This window comes from Gymnogyps californianus, chromosome 9 (assembly GCF_018139145.2).
Source record: "Gymnogyps californianus isolate 813 chromosome 9, ASM1813914v2, whole genome shotgun sequence".
NCBI lineage: Eukaryota > Metazoa > Chordata > Aves > Accipitriformes > Cathartidae > Gymnogyps > Gymnogyps californianus.
Window position 1 is genome coordinate 3,715,540 of NC_059479.1, and position 16,405 is coordinate 3,731,944.

Genomic DNA, 16,405 nt, shown 5'->3' on the forward strand with positions numbered 1-16,405 from the left:
ACTTATGCATCCTTTGTTTTCATTATCAATTCAAGAACAGAGGCGTTGTCTAATCCCTCATTGCATTCAGATCTCCCATCAGCATTCACACGTCTCTGAAGTCACACATGTGTCTCTAAAGACGAAGCGCTCTAAGTTTGCTTGCTTGGATGGTGTATAGTGTATATGCATTGTACCATCAAAATGGTAATTTATTAGACCAATAAAGCAGCAGCTGGGAGGTCTTAGACTCATTTTCTAAAGGAATAACTTTGAATTCATGACAAATTATGCACAAAGCAATCTTTCCAAAAGTGGTATTGCCTTTTGCTAATTTTGTGTACTCATCTGTATTGAAGAAATCTGGCTTCTAATTCATGCATTAAACCCTTCCCTAGCTTTCTCTTACGTAGGATACATATTTGTTATTCACCTCTCAGACCCTAATCAATTAGTGCATATTGAATTCAGAAAAAAAAGCACTGAAAAAGCATATTTAGTTTGTGTAACTCTTATAGTTTGTGTATAGTTCAAAATGAATTATGAAGTTTCACTGAATGCTAAGAAATATGACTGAAGATAGAATTCCTACAGAAAAGCAAGGAAGCTTCATACAGAAAAGATGTAGGGTTGGTATTAGGGTTTTTAAAAGCTGCTGTACAAAAGCTTGCTAATTTGAATGTTCATGGTTTCGTGTGTTACCTGATACGGCAAAATTTGTATACTTCATATGGGGACAATCTACAGTATGTTAATATTATTATTTTAGGTACCTCATTGGCAGGTTTTATGGGGGACTACCGTACCAGCCTTTCGACAATACATCAAGAGTATACATACTAAATGAAAGTTCTCTGTGGTTTAGCAATTCAGTGAGTTCTACAACTGACTCAATACCAATTTAAATATTGGGAAAAATTCCCACTGACTTTAGCTGAAGTTACAGTGGGGCTCAAGGATAAGGATGTGGTGTCAGTTATGTAAAGATCTTTTCTCAGTTCTTTCCCCTTTTCATTGCCTAATTCGGTAAAATTGCCAAGAGCAAATTTGCTGGATCGAGTGCCACTGTTACTTGCAGACAGAGAAATAAGTCCTTAACAAAAAGTACTACTATTCATATTAAAAATCACAATTTCCCCTCAGTATCTGCAATGCCAGCATTAGGATCATTTCTGTAATGCATGCTTCTCTCTTTATTGGAGGATCATTTTTTAAAGATTGACATTAGTCAGGTACAGCAGGATGTGTCAAAAAGGAAAATCAAAATGAAAAGAATGTAAAACTTAACTATACATTTCACTATACAAAATAACTGAGGAATTGTCAAATATTCACTGTAGAAAACTCATTGGAGGCTGAGGTGGGTCATGAAGAAAGTGGGCATTTTGTTTAGAAGTTGATACACATTTTGTAACTTTAATTCACTGTGAAGAGAACACCATGATAATTCTGTGTGCATGAAACCTTTACCAAATGTTTGTTTTGCTCTAGACTCTTACAGTTTAAATGACTATTAGAAACAAAATGGGGATGTGAAACGAGAGAGAGAATTGAATTTTGAAAATTTTTTTACTAAGAAGAGGTAAAAAGGAACAGAGCAAAGGAGTCAGAAGCCTCATAAGTGAGAAAAACATTTTATTTTAGGAGAGAGACCTACAGTTTCTTTGATTTGAGGTTGTGTTTAATAGCTTCTGTAATGGCTGCAACATGACTCTGCATCTAGATTTCAGCATGAATAACAACCTGTTCGTGTTTCATTTAGCTCCAAATGAGAAATTCTGTCTTTTATTGTTTTAGGAAATTAGTCTGTGTACTATTGCTCCTGGAACTTTATAATTAATCACTAAAGGTTATGGCTGTGGAGAGTTTGTGGGAAATAGATGTCTGAATGATTATAATTGTAGCTGTCAAATCAGAAATATAGTTATACAGAGCAGAGGACCTTTTGCTTCCTTTGATTTTTTTTTTTTCCCTTTTACTGTAACAAAGACTTGAAGGGTTGAAGTTTTACTTAAAAAAACAACTATAGAGATTGTTGGTTTTTTACCTCAGTGTTACACATTGAGTTCCTTTGGCAAGCAACACCACTAAATATTTCACATTAGAATGTGAGCCTTCCTCCTCATTCCATAGTCTGATAGATAAGTGGCATAGACTCTTTTGTTGTTGTCTGTTTTGAATTAAAAATGTAATTGATCAGTATTAAGTCCTGAAACTTTATTGCCAGATTTTTTGGAAGTGTGTCATTATATACAGGCCATTAGTATAATACAAAAGTGGTGAGGATGTCTTGTCATATTCATTTCAGTCCCCATCTGTATCTGATGAAGTCAGTATGAAATAATTTTGGATTTGCTTCTTTAGTAATGCCTAGAATGTCACTTCTGTAGATTCTTTCTCTGTGCACCTATGATGATGGAAATTTTTCAAGAATTTCTGTATCTGAAGCCAGAATTCATGCTATCAATTTAAAATCTGAACTCTAACTCTCAGGATCACAGACTGTAATTCCTCAGATATTATATTGTCCTCTAGGAAATCACAGGTGTGGAATTGAATCTTACAAGTGTGTCTAAAGAAGTGGGGAGTAAATGTGCCACTTCTTTTCCTGCTTCTGGTCCAGCTGCTGTACTTTTGCCATCAGGTCCTACCTACCTCCTTTTTGTGATATTACAATAATCTCAGTAATGGTGGAGTTTAGTACTGGAAAATTCTCAATAACTTACTAAAAAAAAGTGCTGCAAGAGACAATACTGAAACTGGGGGGGGGGGGAGGGGGAATGTACCAAAAAAAAAAAAATTGCACGTATTTTTTAATTGAAGTAATGCATTAGTTCACAGTGCTGTGAAGAATGTTGTTATACATTTGAACATTAATGTCCTCCTTCCACTCTCTCTGAAGAAGAGAAAGAGATTTTTTTGGCACCTTCCTACTCATCATATGAAGTGTTGAAGCAAACTTCTCAGGCAGTTGAAAATCTCATAGTTAATCTGGTACTATAGGTTCTCTGGCCCCACAGTCCAGCTGATCTGTGCTAGCTGTTCCTTGTGGCTTAGCGTCTGTCTCCATCTTCTTGTAGGATCTGGGAAAGAAGGTTGAATTCAGAGAACCACGTAGTTGGGGACATGGATGTCTGGAAGTGGGAGAAATTAATCCCTCTGAAATCTCAAATTCCCAGTGGCCATAAGTCTTTCATAATCCTATTCCTCCTTTTTGGCTACTCCGTGTCAGTCCTTGGAGATGAGACGGTTTGTTGATGGCAATCAGTGCACACATCTAAGGATTACCTTGAGTCCAGAGAGTTGCCATAGCTAAGGCAAGTCATACTGTAAAGCAGGACTGATAATACGTGCCAGGAGTGATGTGACCCTTCATATTCCACTTTGAAAAATGAGTAAGATCAAGAGTTTGAAGCTGGCAGCTGAAGCCAGGTATGCTAGATGCGTATGCAGATCTCTCAAAGCCCAGCCACGTAATCGATTTTGTTGTTCTATGGAAATAAGATAAACAAAACAAAACCTCTCTGGTTGCACGAAAGTGTTTATAAAGATCATCTGTTTCATCATCATGCAATACTAAAATTAGGTGAAGTGTATTCTGGAAATTAGCATATAATTGCCTAGGGAAATTTAAAACTTATATGAAATCAGACCTTTTTTTTAATAGCAGGGCAGCAGGTAATTTGTACAAGTATGTGATAGAACTGGAACGTGAAGGATAGATTGCAAAATACAGTATTGGTGGTGTTACCTGAACATCCTTTAAGCTGCATAAGCAAAGAAGGATCAGTGCATAACAGTCCATGACAGTACCTGCTTGTACAAAACCTCAGTGCAAAGAATAAAGCAGTTATTTCCTTCTGTTGGCTTTTGGAGTTAGCATGCATGATTTAATAAATGTGTTTTGCTTTCCCAAGAGAGATATCAAACAGTACTAAGTGTTTCAGTGGTATTTCCTTAGGAAGTCAAAATGTTATTCTGTATGTAGAGTCTTGTTGCTTAATTTCTAGACAAGGATCTAAGTTAGGCAGAAAAGAAAGGAAAAACACCCTACCTTTTGGCATCTAAGGATCAGAGAAAAAGCTCTTCATAGGAAAAAAAAAAGTGTTATCTTTTTATCCTTTTTTCCCTTCAGTACCTGCCATGCAGTTTTCTCATAAATGCAAACATCCTTCACAATCTGTTTAAAAAACCACAAATAAATCACTCAGAGGAATATTTAAGGAACCATCAGGAGGGAAAAAACTCATTGGTTTAATGGAATGCTGTCAAGGAAAATCAGCATCACAAACGACAAAGGGGCAGAATTGATACTTTTGCACTGACATGTTAAAAGAAAATCCCATGCATTATTTAGAAAACCCAGAAATCTGTCAGCTGTATGATTGCCGAGTTAGCAGAAGCAGGAGGATGCTGCTCAAGTTGAAAAGAAACGCGTAGGCACAGATCCATATTGTAACCTTTCATGTTCTCCACCCACCATGAATACCCAGCTATTACACGGTCAGCATTTTTTAGTTTTTCTCTTTTAAAATTTTCAAGTGCTTGAAAAGTCAAAAGAGGTAGGTCTTTTATTCTAAAAAGCAGGATGCCGAGGCTGTTATTTTATTGTAAGAGTAAAAATGACAAGACCAGAGAACAGATTTTTTTAATCGTTGAGTGCTGTGCAGACTTCATGAAGTCATTTTTCCTGTTGTTAAAGCAAGTATTTTTGTGTTACATGAGCAGAGAGTTATTGTTTCAAAGATGATAATTTTATTTAAAGAACACAAAGCATTCATGCCATTTTAAAAATATAAGCAGTCAAAACTACTATTAATATTTTTGGAATCAATTGAAAATCTAGTGAAGCATACATTTAATTTTCTTTAATTGTCCTTTTCCCAGGAGGAATATATACAGTCTTGAAGTAAGAGAGAATTTAATATGTTTTGTTTTCTGTGCTGTCTCATTCAAAAACTAGGCTTGTTTGAGTCCTAGCAGATCTATTAAAACATTTCATCTTAAAAATTGAGACATCCGTGCTATTTCTTTAGACATGCACCTGTGTTGGTCGTGGTGAGTGTGAAGATACTTGCTTCTCACGTTGGAAGTTGGGAGTAGCACTTGGTGGCTAGGTGGGCCTCCCTATTCGCTGAGTGGTGAAGCGCAGTGGGCTGCTAGTCCACAGCCATCGAACACAAATGGGTTGAGCACCGGGATAGGTAGGATAGATGGGAAAGGGGATGACATTTTTGATGTGTCTTTTTTTCCTCAAGCATGCAGATGATGATGTATTGTGAGTAAGGCTCGTGGTATAACACGTATTACACAGCCAATGGGACCAGGCTGAGAGGTAGGCAGTGATGGTCAGTGTCATGCAGAGACAGCTTAAAAGATCTCCTGGAGATCAGAAATGAGTTCAGAGCACTTCACGGCTCCTGTTCAGCCCATCAGTCTGGGATGTGTTTCTCTGGGGGAGATTGGATGCTGCAGTAGGACTGGGTCATGTTACAGTGTGTGTCTGGAAAAAAACCCCAAACTTGTGAAGCCCCTGGAGGAGACACTGGTTCTTCAGGGCTGACTCACAGCACAGAGGCGAGGGAGCAGCACACTGAAATCTGATGTACGAATGAGGCTCCTCTAGGAAATGAAGGCATGTATGGCCCCATAGGTGAGGACAAGCTCTGCATAAGAGTGTTTATCCCAGGGCCATAATACTTGAAGAAGATTCACGTAGTGATGAAACTCAGTGGCTTTCAGGATGTGCTTCCATACATAGGTTTGGAGGTGTGGTTTCTTGGAATTTTCTTGAACTCACTTGCAAGTGATATCTCAGAAATTGTAAGCTTGCTTTTTCAATGAAAACGGAGTGAAGGAACGAAAACATTCACGTAACACTGAGGCTTTAAAAAGCTTTACCCATTGCTGCTTGTCAGAAAATGTCCGTGGTTGCTGAATGATACAGAGCAATGAATTCCCTGCAGATAATGTAAGTGAGGCCTTCCTGGAGCCAGTGACTGATAATTCTGGAGAGAAAGGTTGATGTGCTGTTTTCTTTTTTTAAGATACAGCTCCTCAAACATTAGCCAGGAAGTGATAAGCTGTTTGTTTGCTTTGGTTGTACCTTGTTTGTATTCGACTGTATTCTCTTCTGTTTCTTCCTAACGGTGATGGCTTTCATGGGCCCTGTCAATTATCCTGAGAACCCAGTCTCCGTGTGTGAAGCTTGGAAACAAGATGCACATGTATCTATCTCTTTGGCAAATCGGGGGGGGCGGGTTTGAGAGTGAATATCAGTGGATAGTTCCTGCTGTGTTACCCCACCACTGGGCAGGATTTAATACCAAGAATTTTGGGATGCTTTAGTGAACTACAGTTTCAGTGGAGTGCAGAAGTGAATTTGTTTCTTATCTGCAAACTATTTTAAGGTCCCATTTTAGATAGATTCTTAAGCAGTTACCTATTGAATGCATGTGAGTACTTCAACTGTCTTTTTAAAAAGTATTCTTATTCATTTAAATATGAACGTAAATACTTTATAGTAAATGTATGTGATTCACACATAAATGTTGATTCGTCAGCTCGTATTTACATATTTGGTTTGACTGACACCCAACTCTGAGAAATATGAAGTAGCTCTGGCTGTAGTTTTAAAACAAATAAAGGAAATAAAACTTTGGACAACTGAAAATGAAATTCTCTGTGCTTTTCGCTGTAACTCTGAGGCATCTTTTTCTTTGAGAGGAATGTCTGTTTCAGAGTTTTGATGCTTATCTTACACATGATGAAATTAATTGATGTTTATATAACAGCATAAGCTAATGTAAACTATTTTAAAGATCAAGCAAATTTAGGTATTATATAGACTTTTTAGAAGAGTTCTTATTAAACGTCTGAGCTCTGGTTTGTCTGAATGCTTTTTGAGTGGGTAATTCTCAAGGGTATATTTTAAATGGATTCATGACAATTAGATGCTGCTAAATGTTTATGAATGGAGAATATATATACTTGTAAGTTTATATTTCAACAGTTAAACATATCACACAATCTGCTTCCTCAGTATATTTTGGCTGTTATCTTATTTGAAGTCAAAGAACTGCGGTTCCTTTTTTCCAGAGCATAAAGTACATTTTTTTTAATAAAGACAGAATTCCTTACAATGATTTCTAACTTTTGCTGGAACAAATTTAATACAGAAAATCAAGATTGGTATCTATTAAAAAACACCTTCCTAACGCCAAATAAAATATCTCCGGGTGCTTACAGCGTATTCATAAACAACCCCTCTAGATTCTTGCCATATCTACTATCAGAACTAAGTGCAGCAAAAGATAAACTAATGACAAAATGCAAATGGTATGGCTAAACTGTGTAGAATTGAGAGCTTTCACATGTCTGTCACCTTTCAGATCCTTTACAAATTTATAGTCTCAGAGTGCAGAGGTCTAAATCTTCAAAGCTTGAAAACAGAGGTGCAGCGTGAACTAATCTTCATTTTTTCCCCTATCTTCTTACAGCAGCACTAATGGAAATGTATTTTGTTTAATGACTCTGAAATCCTGTTTGTAATTAGATGTGGGAATTGGTCTTACTTTGTAACAGATGATACTGGAATAATAATATGAGAGATGCTACGCTGAGACCACTATCCTCCTAAATCTATATCATTTTTCATTTTATTGACAGGAAATGTGTTCCTGGAACAAAGAGATTGATTTTAAAGAGTAGAAAAATAATGTCTAGTAAAAACTCAAATGAAAACATTTTAGCATTACTTTAAGTGTATCACAAGAGTACATTAACCTTTAAACTTTATTTTTAATTTTAGTAAACAGTCTTCTTTTAATTGTTGCTTTGTCACTGATATGATCTTTGAATTAATGCACCAAAAGGTAGGGAACTTTAATTAATGACAGGGTGCGTACAATTAAAATGCATATCATATTTCAGAAGGATTATTCAAAATAATTAATTTTGTCTGTTAAAACACTTTTACAGTCGTAAATGAAGTAATTAGGAGTGGGCACAGAACATGTGAGTGCAGGCTGAGCTCACACAGTCCCTTCAGAGTGTTAGTCGTCTTCACTAGGTCTTGATGTCATAAATCATTTTGGCCACTGTAGAGCCAAGGTTACATTTTTTCCTTGGTTATAATTTTCACATTTGTTAATAGTAGCAGATATTCGTGGTCAATATCAACCTGCCGAAGGAAAGCAGGTTGCTCAAAAGTGTTCATCATTAAAACGAGGTCTCATGTTTCCCTGCAAGGCACAGGAACTGCCATAGCACTATAGGGAGCGATGCTTAGCAGAAATGTGCCAAATTTAGGACTTTCAGTATAAATTGTTGTTAAGACCAATACAGATTAGATGCACTGCACTTTAAAAGGAAAAATCATTCCAGTTCAGACATTTTAATAGGCTTCTGCAACTGCTGAAGGACATGGTGTGAAGAGTACTGTCCTGCCCTTTAGGAAGCAGAGCTGCTCTCTCTGCACGCCAGCGTAGGGTGAGAAGGCATCTCCAGGCATCTCTACCTTTCTGGTCTTGATGCTTAGTGGGAAAGGGAAGGAAAAAGAAAAGTGTGGTCCAGATCTACCTCTCTGAAACGCATTTTGTATTTTATGTTCAACCATTGTTGGATGAAAGCAAAAGCGGTCCTTGGAGCAGGAACCGTCAACTGGTGATCAGATGAACTCTGGCAATTAGGGATGCCAAAAATGCTAAGAAGTACGCTTAGTGATTTGCAGATTTTCCACAGTGCTACCAAAGAACAAGAATAGTGAAGTACCACATGTCAAATACATCCTTTTTTTTTTTTTTAAGGTCCTTGTATGTACTTTGTTTCAACAAAGTCTTGTCTGCCTATCATTTTGCACAAAGTAACGTATTTGTTTAAATACTATGGTGTATGAGCATGCTTAACCAACGTGTTTTAATTTGCTGTTTCGGTATGTTAAGGATGCAAGGAATCCAGTACGTAAAGAATTCCAGTATGTTAGGAAAAGCAAGTATTAGTGATAGTTGCCTTTGTTAATACTAGTGAGTCAACTTCGATCTCACATTAATGATATTTTAGCAATAAAAAGTACTTTAATATTTTAATTGCATTATAAAGTCTGGAACATTCTTGTTCTTGTTAAGGCATATATAAGTTAGGATGAAAACTAGCATATTACCTTTGATGCGGGCCACATGCTGAGAGTCTCCCAAAGGATGTCATTGATAGTGATGCAGCTGCCAACAGCAGGAGTCTCATGAATTACAATTTTAATCAGATTTAAAAAAAAAAAAGTCTCCTAACGTACAGTTAATTTATGTTTGAGGTAAGAAATGTTTGTGGTGTGACCATTTGGAATATTTTCTCACTCAAAAGAGTAGCATTAGTCAAAAAAAACCCATTTTAATAATGTGGGTTTTTAGTTAAGGATTCAGTACTAGATTTTTGCAGAGTGCCCTGAACTGACATTTTTGCAGCTGAGATTCGATAGCAGTTTTACTTGCAACAGTTGGCGCTGTTGAAATGTCTAGCTGATTTGTGAATTTGATGAGACAGAAGTCACAGTGGTCTCAAGTAATTCTGCCTTTACTTGCACCCACAAAGTAAGAGGCATCCCTTAGTTCTGGAGTAGGGACTATATGAGTAAACAGGACATACACAGATCAGAACCTTATTACTTTTTATAGAATACCTTGGCTATCTCGAATAGTTATATTCAACTTTTGTTTTCCTTTAATAAAGTTTTGATCCATGAGAAAATCAGGATTATGCATTTATTTCTGTGATTTTAAAAGTTAGCATCTGACAGTTTTGCATAATAGGTTATGCTTTCTGCTCCATATTCTGTTTAAAAAAAGCAGGAATCCAAAGCTGTGAGTGACATTTTGGTAGAATTTTAGCAAGTACAGTCATTACCAAATTAAAAATAGATACAGGTGGGTAGTCTATGTTTTTAGCTCCTTTTAAAAAAACCCAACCCCTAACTGTATACAAAAGCAGCAATTTATCAGATCATTCTAGTTACAATTATGAAAAACCAGCAATGTTGTCCTGGACCAAGAGTAAATGTACTTTTATCACCAGCGTATGTTAGAAATCTTTAATTTCCACGGCTGCGACATCTTTTTCTCAGATGAAATTCTTATTCTTAATTTCTTAGAAGCTTAATTTAAATTAATAAGATCACTGAAGAATATTAAAACCTGGTCCGTTCAGTCATGGAGAAGAAAATCTTGTTGGCACCATATAATTGAAGCTACTAATTTGTCCATAATCTAAAGGGAAGATGCATGGATTTTTAGTACATGTTTCAAATGCCATCTTAATGTGTTTATTATCTTGGAAATGTAACCAATATTATGTTATCTGGTAAGTAACTTATATGTATTTTAGGATGGCCAGTTTGTGTGTTACTTTTTGCAGATACACGTTTCATCTTGGGAGGGACAGAAGGCATGCACCTAATGATTTTAGAATAGCAGTATCTTCTCAAACTGTGATGTTTTCTCGAAGAGTAGGTAAGGCTTTACCTGAACCATTCTTGTAGCTGAAGAAGAGACCATAATGTAGGATAATGATCCTATGTTGTGGATAAACACTCTAGGCTGTGCCCTGCAATGTGGTATATTATGTTGCAGTGTACAAATCTAGGTCAGGTGGTAGGTGTAGTTTAGCGGTGGCAGGGTGAGTTCAGGACGGGCTGTTTCGCCCTGTAGTTTGGCACTGCCTCTGGATCTGGTCTCTGTATTGCGGTTTGCAGTGTTTAGGATCATAGGAAAACAACACTTTCAGACTTGTTTTCTTATCTACACTCTCAGTGAAGCAAGAACTCTGCCAGCGTCATGTCTGACTGATAGTTGTCCAGCTTAATTTTAGAAATTTTATAGGCTTTCTAATCATGGCCATTTTTCCTAATGTTTAACCTAAGTCTTCCTTGTTACAGTCTTTCCTTGCTGCTTCTTGCTCTGTACACTGTGGGTATGGAGAACAATTTATTCCCTTTTATTACTGAACATGTCTTTTATCTAGTCTCCTATGTGTCTTCCCTTCCCTACTTTAAACAAGCCTGCTCTTTTGAACGTGCCTCATACTGATGATTTTCTAGGTCCCTGGTCAGTTCTCACTGCACTCCTCTGGCCTCTCTCCAGGTGACTGATATCCTGCCGGTTCCCAACCCAACGCAATGCTTCTGTCAAGGCCGTGCCAGTGCTCAGTGCAGCAACGTAGAACAGGATAGGGAGAAAGAATTTCTCCCAGTCGTACATATGTATCTTGTATAAACGTGTGAAACTCTTCTTCTCCTGACATTTCCTGGAAGCAGGATACTGCTGACCTGTGTTCACCTGCAGCCTACTATAGCCGCTAGATCTTCTGGGGTTTTTTGACACAGGCAGTCAAACCCCATTCTGAATTTGTGAGGATGGCTACTTCAGCCTTTCGTCTGTCCTGACCAAATTTTGACATTCTGTCTCTTTTAAATGTTCACAAAGGTTTAGATAAATTCTAATAAAGATCCAGAGTTTTGGATAGATTGGTTAGTTCTGCTATGTATGCTTATGATATAGACCCTAACATGCTCACATCTGCCCTTGAATGTGAAGCATTTCATACGGTTGAGTTTGGCCATTTTGTAGTTCATTCTATCTGTACAGGTTGACTGGAGGTACATTCTGAAGGTAAATTAAAATTGATAGTTGAAACTGAAAATCAACATTTCCTGTTCAGGTCATGTGCATTTTTTAAGCTGTACAGAGCCATCTGCAATTAATGCTCTTTGTTGTATATCTTCTGTATTTACAGTATATTTGACAATAAAACCTTTTTTGACATTTAATCAGTAACAGAGTTGTTCCGCTCTCATTATATATTCATGAACTTTATCACCAAGACAAGACATAAATGTTGAGCTTGCCTGTAAGTTCAGATATGCATTGATATTTAAAACCTAGAAAATTGGGGGGGGTTGTGTCTGTTCTACATTTGTACAATATAAAAATGAGAATGTATTCTTCTTTTTAAGATGCTCAGGCTACTGTAAGGATGGAGGCTAGTGAAACTTCCAGCATACCTGTATAAGAGCTGTATATTCAATTACTAATGTCATGGGACATGAGAGGCTGCATTTTCCCCTTTTCCTGTAAGCCATATAATATTAGTTAAGTTGTGATTTATTTTCTCATATTTCAGATGGAAATTGGAAAGGTGGTAGGAAGAAGTGTCTTGCAAGTTCCTATGGTTCCTATGGATCTGTTTTCTGACTGACTGTCTCTAAGAATCTGATGTAAGGGGGATTTTGGCATTTCATCCTTGAGAAGTATTCCCCTTCATTTGCAGCACCTCTTGTATTTTTCTTGATTTTGACAAAGTAGGTATTTTTTGGAAGTTGAATCCAACTTTATTCCCTTTCTCTGTAAAATCCTAGATCCAGGGAGAAAAGTCCTTTAGAAAACACTAGAATAGCTAGCATGAGTAAGATTTTTTTTTTTTTAATTTCATTTTTTATAAATACCAAATGTATCTGGGTGCATACTGTATGTTAAATAACATTTCTGTGTTAGAGAGAGATTGAACTTTAATGGAAAAATATTATCTAAACAGAAGGGCATTTGCATGAAACTTGTAGGTATCTTATATTTAGGAGGATAATCTCTAATGAGCCCCTCTGAATTTAAACTCAGTAATTCTGTCTGTAGAAGAAATATTTGCATTGTCCTGTTGCTGGCAACTGATACTGATTTTCTATCCACCTAACTAACAGCTCTTCTTTCTTTGAAACTGCCTTGAATAATTACAGCCCAAACCCTGCCCCTGTACTATATAAATGGAAAATCCAAGTCATCAGATAGCAGTGAATCTTCAGTTTGGATTAAAAAAAAGTATTTAATTTATTAGATGCGGTTATGGCACTGAAATAAATGGTTGGTGCAGTTATACAACATCTCACCTTCAAAATTTAATCAGCTACAAATGCCATTTATTTTTCATGAGCTCCTTCCCTTTTAATATGATTCATTAAATATCCTCCTTTTTTTTTTTCCTGCTGTTTGTTCATCTGTTTTGGATGTAGACTCCAGGCATTTGTTTCCCCTCTGTCTTAAAGTATGGTGTGGTTGATGTAAAACCATTTTAAAATAATGTTCATATGATTTAAATAATTTCAGATTTAAAAGTTTGAAATTGCAGATCTGTTTTGCTGTAACCTACTTCTTACAGATTTGTCCTGGAATTTTAATTGAGGCTGATTTCTTTACTTTTCAAGAAAATTTGTATTTTCAGTATCCTCCCATTTACAACACATGTAATTTAGAAAATTCCACTATAGATACGAGCTCCTCTAGCATGCAGCAGAAGCTTTTGCAACTGGTAGAAAGCTGTACGTTCCCACTCCCCAGCAGGGGAGGGATACTGATGGAAAAAGATACCTCGGCAGAAAGTGTGTGTCGCTTTACTCTCCTGTGGTTGGTTGTAGCTGTCGAACGGCTCTGAGTCACAGCAGTTTGGGAATAAGGCAATTTCCCTTCATCCTGCTGTTGAGTGTGTCTTTTGCACAGTCATCAAGAGCTGAGGCTCTGTAGTTTTACATGGCTTTTTCTGATTCAGTGTGTGAATCGGTAAAGAGGGAACTTACGAGGATCAAGATGAATGGTTTCTTAAGGGTTACTGATAGCCAATCTTTGCAGATGCTAGTATTTCCTCTCCTCTGTATGTTTGCAGTTGAATGTGGTCTGAATTCAGGGGTTGAATTTGAAATTTGAAGTATATGTGTGGCAGCACATGAGGTATGTGACTATAGCATGGTCTAGATAGACAGTTACCTCACAGCTCCTCCATTTTTAGTTATCTTAATTGTATACATGCAATAACTTCTAATTCAATTAAGACTAGCAATATTCCACATTAGCCTGTCTGTTAAAATCCATGCAGTATACTATAAAAAAGTCATTAGTTTGGTAATATCAATTTAACAAGTTTTAGCTCATTAACCTTGACACCAGCAGTGCTGGAGAGAGGAACCTTTTGATATCGTTGTTCTCAGCATATACCAGGGAGCTCTGAAAATCTGTTGAAATCCGTGGCTATTATCCTCGATCATCAGTTATAGCTGTGCGTTAGCTCTTTTATGCAAATACCCCATAGTAAGCCACAAATTACATCTTTTCAAGTCAACTTTGTAGATTGGGGTAGCATTTATTCAGAAAAACATTTTTTTCCATTAGGAACTTTCTGTGGTTTTTAGGTGATCCTTTAACAGCATGGCCAGCTATTTCCTATGTTTCATTTTTCAGATATGTACCATTCCAACACCACTTTTAAAAAGCTTACTGAAGTGCAGCAGATGAATATTTGTGATAACATTTTAGTAAGCTGAGTAAGATACTAATTGCAGAAATACTTCTTCAGTTACTTCTTCTTGCTTTCCAGGTTCACTTTTGAGAAATCAGTTACCTTTGTAATAATGTTGTTGTTTTAGCTTTAGAAATCTTATCTAATACTGCTGTAGGTATCATTATAAAATAGGAAAATGAGCAGTCATTTAAAAGTAGCGTACAAATAAATAAAGAAAAATCTCTAGCAGTCAAAAAGCTGTTGTTATATACTTACTTTTACACTCAAATTGGATGTGCCTGAGTTTCAGAATTGAGAAGAGGTAGAGCAGAACTCATGTTTAGCCTCGTAATACAGCTGTAATCACAGAGGCATTTGAAAAACAGCAAGAAGGGATTCTATAAAAACACAATATATTTTCTTAGGAACGGCTTCACTTAATCCCTTGCAGTCATTGTGAGTCTGTCACATTTTATGATTTGGGGACGGGATTTTGATGTAAAGAGAATTAGTGCCCACCTCTGAGGAAGGCCTGTATGAAATGGAGGAAAAAGAAGAGGGACTTAGACAAATGTTTTACTGTGGAAGTGGGAAAACAAAGCAAGATGAACATGGAAAACAGAATATTTCATTTTCAGCTCTGTCTTTGTCCTGATCATGCCAGTGTAAAATTTTTCATGTGTTTATTTCTATTTTATCACCAGTCTTTCCTTTGTTTTCTAGCTTGCTCAGTCAGAAACTGCCTTTTACTACCTTTTAGGTTATGGAAGTATGCTTGAAATTGCCATCCTTTGTGTCCAGTAACCTATTGAAGTTAGGGAACAGTTTTGATCCTTTTTCTCCTTTTGCCTGTGCTTAAGTGGGTCACTGTCCAGATTTTGGTCTCCCCATTGCGTTGCGGTTTCTGCCCTTTCTGAAAATCCTTTTCCTCCTGCCTGGCCAGAGTGCGTGGCGCTCAGCCAGCAGTTGTTCTTCATATGGCAGCTAGTGTCGTTGCTGTGGGTGAAGGACAAGGGGCACACTGACGTATAAAGAGATCAGGCAAGTCTTGCAACAGTTTTCTCAAATGCAAAATAAAAGGCAAGTGCTGGATTGGGCATTGTTGACTACAGCAATGCTGACACACGTCAGGAGCACCCACAGAGACGTGTATTTTGGCTTTGTTTGAGAGCACTCAACCCTGCGTGATCCCAGGAGATGGAGGCTGCCAATGTGAGTGTCGGTAAGTGTGTACAGCTGTGGTGCAGGTGTGAGAAAGCAAGGCAGAGCCGGAGGGAGCCGCTGCTGTCTCTCCAGCCAGGACATGGGCATTTGTTCCCAGTGGAAAGCCAAGGGTCTGCTCAATATGACTTATTTAATGTGTGCACTGTATACAGTCAATCACAAGATTGAAGATTAACTTGGAATACGTTGATAAAGTGTCAAGCCAGAAGATGGGCAGCAAATAATTTTGCTCATTTACAATGTTAATGAGAAGAGGTGTAATATATCCAATTTGAATATTGCAGACTAATAAAAAAAATCACTAATCTGAACTATATGTTAAAAACTTTTGTTGTATAAAGGAACAGTTACCTCAGCCAAATTTTCAGCTTCAGTAAGAGAAAACAAGGTAGATTTAAACTTAAGTATAATCTATTCTTTTTTTTTTTTTTTCTCCTGGCATGTTTGCCTCATAAAAAGTGAACTATGTTTTGTCTTTTGTAGAAATCTAATCCAAAATGAAAAAGCACATTAGATAAAGCTAAACTGAAATTTTGGTTGACTCCTAGGTAGCGGGGAAAAGTACAGCGTTGAGGTTGAGAAAGGTTTTTCATACACAAAAAATCAGGAGGAGACATTGTACTTTGCAGAAGTTCTGTGAGTTTGAAAAGGGATAATTTCAAGTGTTTTCAGCTTTGAGAATGTACCAAAAAACTGTACTCTACAATACAAAGCAACTATGTTGAAAATTCACGTTACAAAATAAATCTGTTAAATTGTTGTTCTTTTAAGACATTTAACATTTTTCTTCCAAAATTTACCAAAATCCCTTCTATGCATAGGAGCTAGGCTTTCTCTTTATCTAAGGAGCATTTTTTCAAGTAATCCATAAAATAATTTTTTAAAATAGCTGAAG

General features: G+C 36.9%; 1 protein-coding gene across 9 annotated transcripts in view; it reads left to right on the top strand.

Moving 5' to 3' along the window:
* DACH2 (dachshund family transcription factor 2) overlaps positions 1-16,405 on the top strand; it is a 312,250-nt gene that overhangs the window by 210,120 nt on the left and 85,725 nt on the right. The window lies entirely within an intron of this gene.